The following is a 13,226-nucleotide window of genomic DNA, read 5'->3' on the forward strand; positions in this document are numbered from 1 at the left end:
TCCTGCCCCAGCGCTGGTGACCCCAAAGCAGCTTGGTGCAAGGCTGAGCCCCAGGCACAACCCCTCCAGGGCCAGGCTGGCACTGTTGTCCCCTTCAGCCCAGGTAGGTTTGTGCATGCTTTCCTCGTCCGTGTTTCCAGTGCAGCAGCCATGGGAGGATGATGCTGGACATGGGAGGCATTGCCCAGGGGAGGTCGGTTTGCAAACAGCCCCTGTGTCTGCAGCCTGGGCCCAGGATGCGTCTGGGGGATGATTTACCCCCCCGCAGGCCCCAGCTGCTCAGGGCTGTTCAAAGCAGGGCAAAGCTGGCAGAGGAGCTGGTGTGGTGTGGGGCTCGTCACTGGTTTCTCTGGTTTCTGTTCTGGAGCAGGGGGGACGTGGCTGCAGGGCTGCATGGTGGCAAGGACGTGGCGCATCTGGCACAGCACACCGTGGGGAGCAGCCCAGGCTGACAGGCAGAGCTCAACATCAGTACTCACAGAGGATCTGAGACTGCGGGGTGGGGGCAGGACCCCCACTCCCCACCCCTACCCCCCCCACCCCCCGCCACCGCCCCACCATCTCCCAGTGCCCATACTGGGGCACTCCACATAAGCCCGGTCAGAGCCTTGTGTGCAAACGTGCCTTCAGCAAAAGCATGGAGAAGGCAAAAGTGGCGGGGACCCCTTCCCTTCAGATACAGGGTTTGTCCTGCAACAGCCCCTCTGCCCTCCCCAGCACCCTGGGGAATGGGCATGGAAGGGGAGGGGAAAGGGCAGCAAAGGAGCAGGACATGGCAAATGGTGGAACAAGGAGCTAGGACCAGCCCCTCCCCACTGCCAGCCCGGCCAGCCCTGGACCCCCGAGCACCACTCGTGGTAATAACTGCCAGGACACAAGTGACCCAGAGGGCAAAGGCTGCACCCCCAAAATTAGGAAATCATCCCAGATGGCGAAACACCCCCTCTGGTTTTAGCATAGAGTGGGAGGCTCTCAGCGCAGTCCCAGGGCATCTTCTGCCTGGGAAGGGTGACTTCAGCCATGTCGGGTCCTCTTGGCACCTTCTTTTGTTTTTGTTTTGCACAGTGGTGGTAGGAGTCCACCAGGGAAGGGGACAAGGACGTGGGGACAGGGACGCAGTGTTGAGGGCGTGCCTGTTCCAGGCATCACAGCCCTGTGCACACCCTTATGCTACGACAAACCTGGCTTGCTCCTGGCTGAACGTCATCCTGCAGCGGGGTCTCCCCGGGCTGAGACCACAGCTCTCATCTCCTTAAAGTGCAAAGCCAGCTCCAGGCAAGCCTGCAGTTTCACACGGGCTCTGATCAGGAGTCTTTTTGCAGGGGAAAAACCTAAAATAGGTGATTTTTTACGGTGTTCTGGGAAAAGGGCGCTCAGCTGAAACCCAGCAGTTTGGAGGGGTGGACAACAGTGATTTGTTTCTTTTGAAAGCCTAAAATATTTCCTCAGCATTGACTGGACCCTCTCAGCCTCTTAAAAAAAAAAAAAAAAAAGAACAATTTAAGGGCATATTTGAGGAGGGAAAAAAAGTGTTTGTTACCCTATAGAAAAGATAATTCTCTATCAATGCCTGCAGGTCCACGGGCAGCGCTCTACAGGAGCAGGTGTCTGCAGCAGGCACTGGGTGCTGGGGCTGGTCCGGGTGCCGGAGCCCGGTGTCGGGGTGGCTGAGGCAAGGGTGCCCAGCGTTGGGGTGGCCGAGGCAAGGGTGCCCGGCGAAGGGTGCGCACCAGCAGATGGCACTCCCAGAATTTATTGCTACAGCAAGCTGCCTCTCGGAGAGCAGTCATGTAGGAGATGTCCTATTATATGGGCAGTTGACTTTAATAGTCATTGTGTGCTTAAAGCACAGCAAAACAACAGTGGGAAAAAAAAAAAAAAATCCCCACTCCACTTGGATGGCCCTTTTCCCCCCAGCCCTGCTAGTCTATTTGTACAGTAAATTAAAAATATGAATCACTTCTCTCTACTGCCTCCCCAAACACTCATCCTGTCAGGCTCTGTGTTGTCTTCATTTGTATTACCTTAATTTAATGTTAATTATGTTCTTCATTTACAAAGAACAAGCATTTACACTCCCTGTCTGGGGATTTTCCACGCTCGCGGTCTCCACAGACTGGGAGGCAAAGGGGAGCGGCAGAGGCAGCGGCGCTGGGGAGGAGGCTGTTAGCACGGCCACGGGGATGAGGGGAGTGGGGATCCCACCCCCCGAATGAACCGGTAATGATGAGCACTATTGCCTTCCGATTTATGAAACCGTATTGCTGCCTGTGCTTAAATCCCCCCTAATAAATCCTTTTTAAAAGGTCCTTGGCCAATGGAGGGCAGTGATTTATGGCAGAGAGCCGGGGCGCAGGGAGGGTTTGGTGGCAGGGTTTGCAGCCAGGGGACTGGGGACCCAGCTGGGGATGTCACGGGACTGGGAGCCCCGCCACCACTGGCCAGCCCTGAGAAAATTTCCAGGACACCTTTTCCCTAACGTGTGCAGGCTTGTCAGGTGCTGTTGGTGGTGGGCTGACCCACAACCACGGCGTGGATGAGGACCGTCAGCCCCTGCTCTGCGCCCCTTTCCCCATCAGCACCTGGAAATAATTACCCCCGTCCCAGTTCTCCCCACGCCAGAAACCCCCAGCCTGGGTGACAGCCCCAGGTGCTGGCCGGGGCCCCAAACTTTCGGGTGCATTAACAGAAGTGACTTTGGGCTGTGTGGGGGTTCAGGTCTTCAAAAATATCCATGCGGGTCCCCCCAGACCTGTCTGAAACAGGGAAGGACAGAGAGGAAGAGCAATGAAGGGAAGTCCCGGGAGCCTCCCGGGGACATGGGCCACATGTGGCCTCCTTCACAGCCTGCCTCTGCCCGTCCCCTGGGATGGGGGTGTGGGGGTGAAGGTGCTGCGCACAGCGACATTTTCAAACCTCGTGCCTCCCCTCTGCACCAAGCAGGGTTTAAGCACTGCCCACGCCTGCCTGAGCGCTGCCCATAGCTGCCGGCTCCCTGCCCATTGCCCGAAATTACGGCATCGTGTCCAGTCACAGGCTGGGGACTTGCGGGTTGGATTTGGGCAGAGGAAGAAACATTTCTGGACCCCCCTGGGCTACATCAGGGCTCCTGGAGTCACATTTTGCAGTGCAAACCAGGGTTTCTCCAGGACATTGTGGGATCTGGGAGGGCAGTGAGTAGAGCTGGCTGAGACACTCACCATAAAAAACTCCCAAACACCCCAAAATCTAATTTAAAAATAAGTAAAAAAAGCCACCCAAAGCCTCCTGTTCTGTATGATCACAGGAATCCCAGAAAGCACAGAAAACAGACTCCCCACTATGAAAAACCAGGGTGCCATGCACCCTCTGCTGCTCACTCTCCTTCCCATCACCTGTTTCCACGGCAACAGCCAAATATTATGGGATGAGGACCTGAGCCCCCTTGCCCTGAGACAGCCCCAGGGCCTGGGGCAGGTCTCCTCGCTGGCTGCTTGTGGTGGGGAGGGTCCCAGGTTTGGCCCTCCGGACTTCTGCCCACGTGCTTGGCATGCAACCGCAGAGCCCCATCCTGAAGCGCCACTTGTGGGGTGCTCAGCCCCCTCTGCCTTGTCTGCAGCTCACCCCACGCCCCACTCCTGCCTTTGCCCAGCCACAAAGGTGACCCACTGAGGGGTCACCTCCCCCCCAGCCTGTCCTGCTGCCACGTAGGTCTGAGGCCACTCACGTCGTGACATGAGTGGCTCAAATACACCCTGCAGGACAAACACCACCCCCCTCCAGGGGGGTGACCGTCGGTGCCATCCTCCGCTGGCCATGCCTGCGTGCTCCTGCACGCTCTCCCTTATTAACAATGACCTTTCCACCGCACTTGCCGCCGATTCCCCAGTCCCAAATATCTTTTAAATGGGTTTCAGGAGCTGATGCGCGCTCCGTTAAAAGGCCACTGCATCGCACCCGCACTGTCCCACGTCCTCCTGTGCTGCAGCCCCCGTCCCCCCGTCCCCGTGCAGCGCCACCCGCGCACAGGCTCACACTAACATTTTAATTAATGACAACGGCTTCTTTTTTTTTTTCTTCCTCCCCTCATAAGCACTTTAATGTGTGTTCGCAGCCTGGCTGATCCCCACAGCCATGGAAATATTAGGTTGACGGATGTGGTCTGTCGCCAGTGCTCCCTCAACGGGTCTGCCTGTCAGCTCGCCGATGATGACATTAACACAGGAAGAAAGTGATGACAAATGCCCGTTATCAGGGAACGAGGCCTGTGACAAATCGCACGGCGCCTCGCGAGCAGCCCCATTACGCTGTAATAAAAAAAGATGGATGGCTCAGCGCACCGGGGCCCCACGCTAATGCGATTTTGCCTGGTCTCTCCGGGTTCTAATTAAGGCAGAAAACAGAGAACGAACAGGAGTCCCCTGTGCCCCCACCCAGCTCCCCCCTCAAACACCCTGTGGTGATGGGCGCTCGCCCTCGGGGATGATGCCCCTCCAGCCATCCCCGTGCCTCAGCCCCTTGGGAGAGGGGTTTTGGGAGGGATGCTGATGGACAAGAGGTGCAGATGTCTGCTGGGGGGCTTGTGGTAGAGGTGGGGGCTGAGAGGGACCCCCCAGACTGTGTCTGTCCATCCCACCTCTGCTGGGTGGTCTCAAGGCTCCTCCATCCAGGGTGAAGGGAGGAGGGGGGACACGGCCACTGTCAAGTACGTCACTTGCAGACAAATGTCACCTCCACCATCTGCTGCAGCATGTGAAGTGGGGAAGGTTGCTCTGCGTGGTGGAGAGGGGCCGGGACAGCGTCACCCAGGGAAGAGGCTCAGCTGCTGCAGAGCGGGGCCACCAGGCCCTGTGGGCACAGACAGGGGGTGGCCACCGAGGGGCTGAACAGTAAGAGGTCCCTGGGACGCTTGTGGGAAGCATCATCTTGCTTTGGGACAGGAGTGGGAGAAGGCAGATTGGGGGGGGTTGGGTAGGGGGGTGGTGTCAAACCCCTCCCTGGGAGATGTGGCTGTCGGTACCCACTGTGCAGTGCCCTTGGTGGCAAGGAGACAGCCACAGCTGCCAGGGAGGATGGGAGAGGGCCACATCCAGCGCCCACTGGGGGAAGGGAGCTGTGAGCCCCCTGCCACGGTGCACTCAGTGAGGATGCACACCCCACAGCCCGGGGATGGAGTGCCTAGGCTGTGCATGCAGGCACCTCTCCTGACAGACCCTGCACCTCCCCGCTGCCCCCCACCTGCTGTAGCTGGGTGTCCCCCCATCCACCCAACTGCCTGCACACCCCCTGCCCCCTCCCAGCACTTCAGCAAGGAGGTAGGTCCAGTCTTCCTCCCCACGTCCTCGGCCCCTTTGGGTGTTTTCGCTGGGGTGCGGGGGAAAGATGTGCAAGTGATGGTCATTCCCCATCCTCTCCCCAGACACCTGAAGAGCATCCACAGATGTGGTCAGACTGGCAGGGTGTCTCCGTGGGCTATAGATAGCCCCACCAGTGCCTTCAGTCCAGGTCCTGAGAGAGGACCGGTTGCTCTGTCATTGGGGTCCCTCTGCATGGCTCGCTTCGGCCCCGCCAGCGCCTTGCGGGCAGGCTGAGAGGCCACACTGGTGGGCTTTTTCCATCTTCTCTGCATGTGCAGAAGGGCTGGGCAGCCCCCGCCCTTGCCAGACCTGACGTGGGTGATGCTAAGGGGATGCAGCCAGCCCCTGCACGCACTCTGCACCCTGCAGGAGAGCGTGGAGCAGCCATCTCCTGCTGCGGGGTATGGCTAGACCCAGGTGTGTTATTTACCTTAGGCCAGGCAGTTTGCAGGCTAAGACACTCCAGTTCTTTTGCTCTGTGGTGTGCATCCCCGCAACTCTAGGCAGGGCACAGCAAGGCATGGGGAGCAGATGGCACAGGGGCCTGCCGGGGGATGTCACCAACCTTGGGCAACGGAGAAGGAGGCTCAGATGCAGCCTGCTCCCTGCGTTGCGCTGCTCTGACTGTGCTTTAGAAAGTAGTTTTTCTTTTTAGTGAAGAGCTGGGTTTCTTCAGGAGGGATCCGTGAGTGATTCCTGTCATGTCCTGGGGAACTGGTCATTTCAGGGAGCTTTTTTTTAAGCTCCCACTTATTTACTGCTCCCTACACCCCTTCCACCTGCTCAGGCCTTCAAAGGGGGTTTGATAAACTTGAAATATTGCTGGAGCAAAACTGGTCCCAAATGGCAACCGTTTTCAGCGGTAGCATCCCAGCTCTGTAGTAAAAGCTGCTGATCTGGAGCCAGACTCACCTATCTGTACTCATCAACTTTTACATCCCAGATCTAATTTTAGGCCTGTTCAGAGTGAGAGCTGAGCAATGTCCTCCAACAGCTTCTTCTGAATTAAGCTCAGCCTCCGGTGCTGTCTAGCAGCATAGATTTAACCTGCTTTCCCAAAGCCAGCAGCCAAAATAAGTGGGGAGGCCATAGAAATTATTTTAAACAAATCACCTTTGCTGAGATCCAGCTGGGAATGCATCGAGCTCCCGCTTCTGCTGTGGATTCAGACCAGAGGATGTGCTTCTTCAGCTGGGCTGAGCTTTGGATGCTGCACTTGGACCTGTCAGTGGTCAATGCTCAAGGATGGTGCAAACCACAAGCTGCTGTTGCCTGAATCCAGCTTAGCCTAAGAAGGGCCCTAAAAAAAAAAAAAAGGTCACCACCATAATGTTGCAAAATGACCTGCAATGGGGTCACATGAATGACTCGATAAACTTGTTGGGGAGGAGTTGCTTGTGAGGGTGTGAGCTTTCACTGCAGCCTTGCAAAGTTAATGCTCCTTGTTTAAGAAACAGGGCGGAAAAATGTGTGTTGTCAGTTGGAAGTGTCAGTCTGGACACCAGCGGATGCCTCCGTTTGCACACAGGAGCAGTCAGCCTGGTGGGACCACAACAGACCCATCGCATCTGTGGGACGGCCAGGCAGTGCCAGGAGAGCCATGCAGCCCTGTGTGTCCGGCTGAGGGGGTGGCAGCCAGCACACTCCAACCCTTGGCAATACAGCCCACCGAGACAGAGCCCATCCCACCACGGGCAGGCAGATACTGCTTATCTCTGGGAAAGTCCTGGTGTCTTACATGGCTACGGTTTGCTACCTTCTCATCCTTCCGCAGCAGAGAGCACAGGCAGGGTGTCAGCAAGGCTGTGCTACATATGCAGCATCAACCTGAAATTTAGGCCAGACCAGGGCCATGTAACTCCAGCCAAGGGCAGCACAAACAATTGCCAAAAACCCAGCCCTGGTCCTGTCTCAAAGATGGTCTTAAGGGAGAGATTTGTGCAGACATTTCGGGGGGATGCAGTTTTCACCCCAGGGACTGTCTCAGACTCAGGACCCTGCTCTGCCCCCGGGATCACATGTGCCACCCTGTGGGTAAGTCCTTGGCCAAGCCAGCACACTCTGTGTGTAAACTACACTGTAGAGAGAGCTGCTCCTGGCAAAATAAAGCCAAATCAGGAGCATCGGGAGACTGGGCAAGCAGGGAGCTCCTGCAGTGCAGCCGAGGGGTGGGAGCCCTCCAAGCAACAGGACCGTGGTTGTGTTTGTTGCCAGTTTCCCCTCCACTGCCTGGGCAAAGCTGTGCTCCTGCCAGAGCAGGGAAACCCCAGCCCGGGGCACACGGATGACATTAGCCATGGCAGTGCTGCCCCTGGGGGACACCTGGGTCCTGCCCAAGCACAAGACAGCAAGGGAATCAATGTGCTGTGTAACCGCTCCTGTGGAGCTTCAAGAGTCAGAAACCTTGTTCTTCTTGTGCTCTCATCACTTTTTAAAATGTTCTCCCTTATTGCTGGACAGTGGGGAGCTCTCAGTGTGTGGTCAGGAGCAGGGCAGGTGTTTTTTATAGTGTCCCCAAGGACTCCCCTCAACCCACTCAGACCACCTAGACTGGTCAGGCTGGCATCATCCCAGGATGGGGAGCAGCTGCTTGGTGGGTATGGGAATATCAAGGTTTACAGCCATGCTGAGGTCCCACCTCAGTAGTTGCTGCAGGCAGGGATACGGCAGCTGATACGGCTGTCCCCAAAGCTCAACTGCCATAGTCTGGCCGCGTTGCTGGGCTGGTTATCCAGTCCAGCTGGGAAAACAAACAGGGCTTATTGCTGAAACACATGGAGAGTACGCTGCAATGGGGCCGAGTGACACAGGGCCCATACGCACTGGAGTAGGAGCAGGTCAGAGACCTAGAGAGATGTGTGTCCCAAAGGGGGAGCAGGAGGAGTGTAACCACCCACCCACCCCCCCCGGAGACTTCTGCACCCCAGGGCTGATGGATCAAGTAAGAGGTGGGAGCAACACACCAACGGGGATCATGCTTCAGGCCACACTGTGGCATCACATTTTGCTGTACCTGTGCCAGGTCCTCGTGGTCCCTCATCCCAGCGAGTCCTAGGCGGGGGCTGGGCTCAGATCCCCTGTGCCCTCCCTGGCTCTGCTGTCAGTGTTCATGAAGCCATCAGCGCGCGGGTGCCTCAGATTCACCTCCAACAAGAAGCCACCCCTCCAGGCTTGCTGCTGCTGACCCAGGACCCTCTGTGGTGAAAGCGGGAAGAGAGCACGGTCAGGAAGAGCCCTCAGGAGTGGGGGACAGGGACAGGGTAGAGGGGGACACGCTGGGAGCTATGCCTGCCCCAGCTCTGCTATCCCTGGCTCTGGGTAGCTGAGCCATTGCAACCGGGAGCCTCGGCAGCCCCCCTGCCCTGTGTCCCCCCTCCCTGGCCCCATACCAGCCACTTCACTTTCGCTGTAGCTCTGCTGACCTGCCATTAGTTATAATGCCTGAGCCAAAGCAGGAGGTCAGCGCAGGCTGGCCCGAACATAAATCAGCTCCCTATGGGCGAGGAGGCTGGGGCATGGCAGCGACAGGTGCCCACCACGCGCTGCAGGAGGCCCCCTCAGCCCTGGGATGCTGCCCAGGGATGGAGGCCTCACCCCCTCTTCTCATCCAGCCGGCATCCCCAGGGGACCCTGCTGTCCCCTCAGCAGATCCTCGGGGCGATGGAAGCACCGAGCCACCCGCCCCGGGGGACGAGGGACAGGGTGGGGTCCAGCCACAGAGAAGTCGCATGTCCCCCCAAAACGAAGCAGCGGGGCTGAGCCCCCCACAGCCCAGCGAGGGGCTGGGGGACCCGCCCGGGAGGTGCCTGCAGCAGGACCGGAGGCCAGCGGGGGCCACCGGGTGCCGTGTGGGCAGCGGGTCGGAGGGCTGAGGGGGCAACCTGGGGCCACCTCCCGCTGCCCTGCGGGGGGGCACCTGGGTGGACGGGGGTCCCCCCGCCACGGGGCTGGCTGGCAGCCCAGCGCTGCCCATCCCCGGTCCTCCAGCTCCCTCTGCTGCCTGCGAGGGCGGCGGCCGCCCGAGCCCACCGCGTCGGGGCCGGGCCGGCCGGGAGCAGCTCCCCAGCCGCCCAGGGACCCCGGTAAGGTGCTCACCCACGGGCGACAGGGCGACCGCACCCGCAGCCCACACCCCCCCACACCCCCCCTGTCCACCGCCCTGGAGAGGGAGTGCGGGCGGGGGAGCTGCTGGAGGCATGGGGGGACCCCAGCCCTGGGCAGCCCCCGGGCAGCTGGTCAGCCCTGCGAGGGCCAAGTGGGTGGCTGCAGAGCCTGGAGACCCCAAGAAGGGCCAGACCATGGCGAGAGTGCAGCCTCCATACTAGACACTGGGGACTCCACGCAGGGACGGTTCTGAAGGCCAGGCGTTTGTAAACCACTCCTTTCGGCTGAGGTGATTTTGTTCCTCTGGGTAGACACAGGTGTCCGTGCACGCACGCTGCGAGTATCAGGAGCTGCAGAGCAGCCAGTCTATTTCTTTTTAAAAGTTGACATAAGCAGGTAAATTATCCCCAAGTAACACATTTACCACAAGAGGAGAAACGTCGGCGCTGCTGCCGCGGCCGGAGCAGGAGTGCCTGCCTCCCATTGCCCACGGTGACAGGGAGCCTGAGTTACGGCCCTGTTGGAGAGACAGCAGGTTTGTAAATGCCTCTGTTTGTGCTGTTTTCCAGCCTGATCAGAGACCATTGATCACTGGGGCAGGAGTAAAGCCAGTGAAGAGAAGCAGGAGTGAGAAAGCACACGGCCGGAGCCATGCCAGGCACTGGGGACGTGCAGGGATGCTTAGATCTGGCCTTCCCTGGGACACCTCTGTGTCCTTTCCCCTCTGACGACCCCTGGTCCGAGGGCACAGCCTGCATCTTTCACCCCTCAGACAAGCTGCTTTGCTTGGACTCAGACAGCGATTGCAGAAGGGTTTAAGTCAGGACCCCACGGCACCGCAGGGGAAGGTCCCTGTGCCGGGGGGCACCAGCAGAGAGCCTCACGGCACGTATATTCCATGTGAAACAAGACTGCTTTGGGGGCGAGGACTGTGCCTTTATTTGGGCACATCTCACAGCTACTAAATGCTACCCAGGCTTCTTGAGAGCTGGGGTGCTCTTTGCACCCAGTGAAAACCAGACCCTGCCCAAGGAGCAAACAGCCTCTGGAAACGCAAGAAGGAGGGAAACTGAGGCACAGAGCAGCAGTGTAGCGAGTGGGCACATCCTGGGTTTGAGCCAGGGCCTCAGTACTGGACCCTTTTACAGCCTCAAGACCTCGCTGTAGCACAGCCAGTGCTGTGAGACTTACCTGAGCAACGTACAAACTGCTTGGAGTGAATTTTCGCCCAGAGACAGGTGAAGGAGGGGTCATTTGCCCAGTGTCTGCCATGAACCTGAGCAGCCCGGGACTCGCCCCCCCCCACACACCGCAGCAGCTCCGCAGCAGCAGCCCAGCTGCTTGCACACACAGCGAGCATGGAGGAGGCACCACAGCACCACGGGACAGGGCAGAATGGGGGTCATGTTGGACCCCCCTCCTCCCAAAAGCCTCTCCCTGGGAGGGGGCCATACCACACAGCTACTCCAGGCACAGAAGCTGCCCCATCAGAGCTGGTGTGCTTTAGGCACGCGGTTGCTGCCCCCACCACGAAGTTGCCCACCCTCTCCCTGTGCCCTGCAAAGCTTAGGGGTGGCCAAGGGGCTGTGTTGAATCAGGGCACTCTGCTCATGAGATCTTACTTGCAAGTCGCAGGCAGGTTGTTTCCTATAGCACAGGTAGGGAAACTGAGGCAGGGAGGGCTGCTGGGACTCGGGGAGCAGGGGAAGGTGACAGTGGGCCTGTCCTGGCTGCACCCTCACTGCTAGAGCAGAGGGAAAGTCACTTGTCTACCAAGCACGAGGCCCCTGCACAGACCACCTGCATGGGATTGGGGTCAGCATCGCCCCACTCAGCCGGGGGGATGATCCTGGGTTGCCCGAGAGGGCACCATCTCCAGGCTTTGCTCCTCCAGACACAGGCTCATGCCCCACTAGAGGACATGGCACAGCACCCTGTGACATATGCATGCCATGTTCCCATCAGGACAGTCCTGCCATCACCTGGGTGGACCTTCCCCCAGCCAGAGACCACCCGAGCTGGAAACAGGGACCACGATACAGAGCATCGGTGCTGGGACCTGGTGCATCCCCTGCTGCATCCCTCACTCCTGCTGCCCACTGACTGCCAGGCAGGGCTCTCGCTCTGCATCCACTGGCCCTGAGGATGCCCCGCAAGGTGCTCTGCCCCCAGCCAGGCCCCCCCTCGGCTGCACCCCAGCACCCCCTTCACTTGCACTCCATGCCGCACTGACGTCGCCCTGGCCATCAATAGTGCTTGGTTAATTAATTTGATGAGACCAGCAGGGACTGCACTTTGCATTTAGCGAACTTCTGAGAACTTCCAACCTCATCTTCATAATTGGCCTCATAAATTTGAGGAAAGAGAGAAATCAGCAAAGCCAGAAGAGTGCGGGAGGCAGGAGAGGCCCTGCACGCAGGCGGGCGGGCGCGTGAGAAGTGACTCTATTCGGTGTCCTTATTTAATTTTATTGCACAGATCCATCTTCACCCGCCCCCTCCCTGCCTAGCCCTCTCCCTCCTGCTCTCCCTGCTGGGTTCACCTAATCATGATAAATTCATATTCATTTCCCTGCCTGCTCCGGCGGGGGGAGCAGCTCCCTTACATTCGCCCGGCTGTGCTGCCATTAGCAAATATTTACTCACGAATACGAAGCGCCAGTGTTAGGAGCCAAATCACCCCCTCTGCACCCCTTTTTCCCTAGCTCTGGCACCCTCCTACCCCTGCACGAGGACAAGGACAGTGACTCAGGATGGGCGTTCTCCCTGCAAGGTAGGGAGCAGGGTGGGAAGAGCTGCCATAACGCTCAAAGCTGCGGTGACTTGGCCCAGGCTTTTTCTTCTTTTTTACCCCGGGGGCCAGAGAGGCTTGATGGGGGGACAGAAACTGCCTGACCCCATCTGGACCCATCTTGGGGGTGCAGAGATTGTGGGGTGGGAGCAAAGGGCTCTGTGGCAAGAGCTGAGCATCTGTCCTGGCTCTCCGACTTTCCATTCAGTCTGTAAGTGCTGCTGCATTTGGGTTTATTTTTAATTTTCAGGATGATCAGACTCACAGCCAGGGAGGGCGGGAAGGGGGTGCGCTAGGGGGAAAGAATAGCTGAAGCCCCTTCCTGGGAAGCAGGAACCAGGTGACACCTCATCAGAGAAGGCTAAAACCATCTTTGCTCACCCTGCATGCACCCATCCTGGGGGCTCAGCACCCACCCCTCCTCCCAGGCACCACCAGCAGCCCCATCCCTTGTCCTCCTTCACAAGTGTGGCACCCCAGGATTTAGAAGAGGCAGAAGGTGTGCTGGGGTAAGGGGGTGGCCAGGTCCTGCCTTGCTGCAAGGGCAAAAGAGGGGTCTCAGAGGAGCACGTGGCCTCAGGGGATGCCAGGCTGGAGGTTAGCCCCTGGGTTGGGGTCTGCAAGTGACTGGGAGAATGGAGGGCAGGAGTAGGGGCACGAAGAGGAGACTCGTGTGGGGCAGCTCCATCCCCCCCACGCAGGGGCTAGCCCAGGGCTGACTCGGCAGGCCGCAGGGTCTAGCCCCTCATGCTTCCTCCCTTGCACCAGGACGAGGGAGAAGCAGGAGCCTTAAGGACCCAGAAACGTCACCCCAAGCTGCTCTGGACGAGCTCCTTACTGTGCTCCTTCACCTCCCGCACCTTAGCATCTGCCGCAGCTGCACCCAGGGCAGATGGTCCCCATCCATCCTTGGCCCACTTGGCTGCAGCTGGCCACAGGAGGGGCCTCTGCCCCCTCCAGAGCTCCTGGGCAGGGTCTGTGGGGTGAGAGGGGACA

General features: G+C 58.8%; 1 long non-coding RNA gene across 1 annotated transcript; it reads right to left on the reverse strand.

Moving 5' to 3' along the window:
• Nucleotides 1–4,060: 4,060 nt before the first annotated feature.
• LOC121094107 lies at nt 4,061–8,525 on the reverse strand. Its single transcript, XR_005829750.1, has 3 exons — nt 8,350–8,525; nt 6,450–6,636; nt 4,061–4,286 (listed from the first exon to the last, which is right to left on the reverse strand). It is a non-coding gene; the product is annotated as an uncharacterized LOC121094107 (long non-coding RNA).
• Nucleotides 8,526–13,226: the final 4,701 nt, after the last annotated feature.

Source organism: Falco naumanni, chromosome 9 (genome assembly GCF_017639655.2).
Source record: "Falco naumanni isolate bFalNau1 chromosome 9, bFalNau1.pat, whole genome shotgun sequence".
Taxonomy (NCBI): domain Eukaryota; kingdom Metazoa; phylum Chordata; class Aves; order Falconiformes; family Falconidae; genus Falco; species Falco naumanni.